This window comes from Convolutriloba macropyga, chromosome 1 (genome assembly GCF_964194025.1).
Source record: "Convolutriloba macropyga chromosome 1, txConMacr16.3, whole genome shotgun sequence".
NCBI classification, from domain to species: Eukaryota; Metazoa; Xenacoelomorpha; order Acoela; family Convolutidae; genus Convolutriloba; species Convolutriloba macropyga.
The window spans coordinates 74,725,336-74,730,335 of record NC_134468.1 but is presented as its reverse complement, the minus strand read 5'-3'; the positions used below and the strand labels follow the sequence as shown (position 1 = coordinate 74,730,335).

At 31.4% G+C, this 5,000-nt stretch overlaps 1 protein-coding gene across 6 annotated transcripts in view; it reads right to left on the bottom strand.

Annotated features, from left to right (window-relative positions):
* Positions 1-5,000, bottom strand: part of LOC142351486 (uncharacterized) — a 68,896-nt gene that overhangs the window by 34,562 nt on the left and 29,334 nt on the right. The window contains exon 1 of one of the 6 annotated variants that reach the window (XM_075403558.1): positions 1,198-1,280. The exons of the other annotated variants lie outside the window; for them this stretch is intronic. The gene's annotated coding sequence lies outside the window, so the exon portion shown is untranslated. Of the gene's footprint in view, positions 1-1,197; positions 1,281-5,000 lie in introns of those variants that run through there. 6 annotated transcript variants of the gene reach the window in all.

Below are 5,000 nucleotides of genomic sequence, written 5' to 3'. Positions count from 1 at the left end.
CAAAAAATTGTACGTACTCTAGACACCATTTATAAAAAAAAACGTTTGAGTAGCAAAAAAAATTTGAATATAAATAACTCAAAAAATCGAGGAACAATTCTTGTGAAAGGAAAACCGTTCTACTATGAACGTACAAATTTTTAAGAGATCTAATTTTTGCTTTTCCGTAGATGAATGCCAACTTTTAAGAAAACTATTTGAAAAAAAAGTAACGCATAATCATCTTTTCCTAATCAGAGTGACAAAAATATTCCAGCTACTTGAGAAACAATTTAATTGAATGCTTCACTGCTATTGTTTTCTGCAATTTTGGTCTCAAGTAAATAAAAATAAAGCTCGCGCAATATTGATTTCGGCTAATTGAAACAATTTTGCGCAAAAAGTAGTTACAAAAGATTTGTTTGCTGAAATGACAATTAGCCAAATAACATTGAAGTAAATTGGCTAATTTAATAAGGATAGCAAACAAAGGCTTAGGGAGTCTAGCCTCACTTCCACTGAGTGTGATGCAACATACTACAGAGGGCACCTTAAAATTAATTTCAGGATCCTAAAATTACTTTTAAATCACAAATTTCTGCCCTTAGAGATTAGTAAAGCCTTTGTCGATTAAAATGGCAACCTCGCGTTCAACACTGTATTGACACAAAGTCAAGTCAGTAACGAAAACGCAAAAATTGCGCGAGAAAAGGTATCAAGACCGAAATAATTGTAAAATAAGTTGATAGTAATTATAGGATAAAAAACGTCACACACTCTTTCAAGATTTTGATGCAGTTCCAAGAACCAAAACTGGTTATTCGAAGAACTTTTGCGCATGACATTTACATTACTGCTAAGAAAATCATCATGGTTTTCAATACTGTTACCACGGTAGTGCCACGACTAATTAATAAAATTCATACTTAATGAAGACACCTACAAGACTACAAGACACCTTATAAACGTTTGAATAGCCAGAAGTTAAATAATTTGAATAAATTAAGAAAAGTTACAATTGAATTTTAAAAAATTGAAGACAAATACAAATCAGAGCATAAAATTATTGGAACTGATGCAATTTCTGGAGATCAATATCTTCGAACTTTTGATGAACTTTTCGAAAACTATTTGAAAATGAAAGAAACAAAAAATGTATTTTTTATGCCACAGTGACAAAAAATATTCTACCTCGCTCAGAAAAAGGAGAAAATTTACCTTGAAAGCACTGCTGTTAACAACACTTTTCCTGTAATTTTTAAATAATCAAGAAATCTTATTAATGGTCAGCGGTAATTGACATTTGAATTGATGGATAGCATTAATGGACAGGTACTGTTAAGTAAATACTATGACATAATATAACAGTGTACACGTGTACACTGTTATATTATGTCATAGTACTTACTTAACAGTAATGAACTTCATCTGTGAATGTTTTTACAGAAAAGATACAATATAAATTCAAGTCATGGTCCCTAGATCCACTCAAAATGACTGATCAAAAACGGTAATTTCTAGTGGGAAAAACACTGGTAAGAAAAGTAAATTAGAAAAAGTAGCAGTTGACACAGCGCAGTATAACAAACGAATAGAAAACAATAAAACCGAAAATATCAATTTTTGTATATAATGGACAATGAGACTCGTTAATGTGCAGTGGCACATAATGTCCCAACACCGCACATCCACATTCGTGGCGTAGGTTTCTAACAAATGAAGGCAGAGATAGACTATCTTCAAAACATAAAGAATGTAGCTAAAATTTTGTTAGTTAAATTTTGATAGATTCATAAAAAAGACAGACGTGCATAAAAAAGGGTGAATACCAATGAAATCAAATTTCCTTGTTTCACTAGAGAAAACATTAGTACAAACATAACAAAACGACAGACACGAAGTCAACTCTAATGCATTCTCTCAATCAAATTAAAAAACATCGACTGTAAATTAAATTTTGCAGGCAGTAAAGTAGATCCAGAAATTAATTTCTCTTTGTCTCACTACATATCAAACATAACGCTTCTCAAAGTGACAACTACATTTTTTTATTAAACTTGCTTGGCCTCTATTTAATTTCGATTAGATTTCTACTTCTCAATTTAGAATTTTGGGTGCGAATAGATCTATAGGAGAAGTGCATGAAATGAAATTAGAGCGCACAAATTTAGACTGACTCTTGATTGATTCAAAAACCATTTTTAAGACTAAGTGACAGGACCAAAAAAATCTTTAAAAATATTCAAATATATAGATAAATTCTGAAATTAAGTTCTGACAACGTTATTAAAACTATTCGAGAGTAAAGGAAACTATTACTAAACGTCTATTGCACCTCTAAAGCGTCAAAAAATATCCAATAACAACACTAACCGACATCAAAACAGGAGAAAACAAAAATAGGAGGATACTCAAAAAATCACTTTGATTTTTTGAAAAGAAGTAGAATCTGAGTCCTAAAGACGTTGGATTTGAAATGAATTCAAAACTCCAACAACTCTACATCAGAGAGCATAGTAAGACTTGCCATTAATTGAAAAAAACAAGAAAACAAAAACAACCGAGAAAACAAGGTAAGATACCAAAAAATTACAGGTTTTTTATTCAACAAAAACCTAAAAACTTCAAAACTTTTAAGTCGTCAAGTCTTCAAATTATACATTTTTTTTTATAAAATAGGTAATTTGGAGAACAAGTGTTGGTTTTCAAATTTGCTTCGAACCAAAAGTACGAATACAACTCCAGAAAAATTTCCAACTAAGAAAGTTTGTGATGAATATTTAAGAAGCCAGCACATAGGAAAATAAATATTGTTAGAATAATACCAAAAAAACCATATAATCGGAAAAAAAACTGAACAATCGTAACCGAACATTCTTGTTGTCAATGTTTTTTAAGAAAATTGTAATATGAAAAATTTAACATAAATGAAGCTTCTTCCTCATTAAAAAAAGACAACGTCTTGAGCTCCGAAGGTTTGAAAATGAAAAAAAAAACAAATCCAGAAAACTTGAAAAATTGTAATATTGCGAGATTTCTCAATAATGTGTCTTCAAAAACAAAATCTGTCTAGCTAGTGTCTACAAAAAACTAACTTGTAAACTAAAAGAAATCTAGTGTGACATAAAAGATAAGTAAGCTTGCCCAGCGTGAAATCAAGACTCATTAAATAAAAATCTCTAATAAAAGAGGAAAAATTTAAAACTTAAAATGAAACCTATTGCTCACCGGCGCTTGTCAATTTATCCCGTTTTTAAACCTAAGAATCATGGAAAATTGTGTGACCACCTCATACAAAAAAAGAAAGAGCAGCAATACAATCCGAATTCTGGGTCTTGTAAAAAATGTGAGCACCTAGGTCAAAACATTTGAAAGGCTGACGGTGGCTATTCAAAATGATAACTTAGTTCGGCGAAAATTTAAAAAAAATCATTAAAAAGGTAGATAAATGTGAACCACCGACGCCACAAAATCACTGAAATATCGAATGTCCACATAAAATTTAAACTTCAATAACTTTTTGGAAAATAAGAAGTTCAAAAAAACTTTTTAATTTTGTACCGTATGCCTGACGACCTTTTTAGTGATACTACTCAAAACTCTCTACTTTAAATATATCTATTAGGTATCCCATTGACTTAGAGTTCAGTTCACGCCTGCCATAATATAATTATTTAGTGAAATGCCTTGTCTCATCATCTGTATTTATCATAACGCTGAATGTGATCAATGGGAATGTAAAAGTGCGGTACTTTGGAGTAATAAATAGGAGCCGATTTTGTGCTTATCGCCGCTGTTGTCAAACATCAATTTATCAGGAGGCCTAAGAAAATACAGAAGAAAACCCTGAGGTTTGAAACTATTCAACGGCCTGGAAATTATCTGGTGATATTCTGATATTCCAGAGAATGAACTTCTCGTTTTAAAAAAATTCTTTAGATAAGTTATTTACTAAGCATAGCAAACGACAACTCGTTCGAATTTTTAATGTTCTAATTTTTGATGTTGTTCTAAATCAAGGGTTTTGTTCAAACAAAAAACAAATTCGATGAGACATTCCAATCAATCGGCACTCGTTTACCAGGAATAACTGCAAAACTTTGTTTTTTAAGGTATAATTGGTGAAAAAATAAAAAAAATACAAACAGAACCATTTAAATGAAAAAAGCTAGCATTAGAAAAGCAATTAGTTTGCCAATGGAAAGGGAACAGAGCACTTGGAATACGAACTGTAAGATATAACTCCGACATTTATGTTAACAAGGACTAAAACATGGGAACTAAAAACTCACAATCGGGGAAACTTTTTTCAAGATTCAGTTCTTGGTCATAGTTTTGAAGAGTTCACAGCTTTCTTTCTAGTTTTGATGTACAAAATTTCCGAAAAATAGAGTCTTATCAAAAAAATATTATAGTCAAGTTGAAACTGAAGACAGATTGATATCTCCTTTGCATAAAATGGCAGATGACAATGAGAAGATGCGCGTGTATGCTTTTGTATAACCCTCTGAACATAAAAACTATGGTGAAATTCATATCGATACTGAAACCATTTCTGGTGTCGCTGAGCAAAGATTGACTCAAACGTTCTCCACCACTAGATTCAATCTAATTATAGAGTTTTCATAAGTAAAAATATAATTGAAAACACACAGTGGAATGAAAAACTGGCCTATCAAATCCCATCAGATTACTATTATTAATGGCAGAGCATCATTCGAAACTCATATCTCTAGCTTAAACCCAAAAAATACGCAAAACTGATAACAAAGAATTCTGCCAGAATTCTGAAAGCGCAGAAATTTTGACTTGTAGTGAACACGAAGAAGGTGGAGGGATGTGGCGATTTTCTCTCGAAAGAAAGCATTTTTAATAACCTTCAAAATGAACAGAAGGCAACCGCTATATTCGAAGAAAAAAGTTCTTCCATTAGCCTATGTTATTCATAATCCTGCATTGGCCATTGTAAGTTCTTTTTTGAAATTTAAACGAGGTAGATAGATAATAAGCTATTGGTCTAC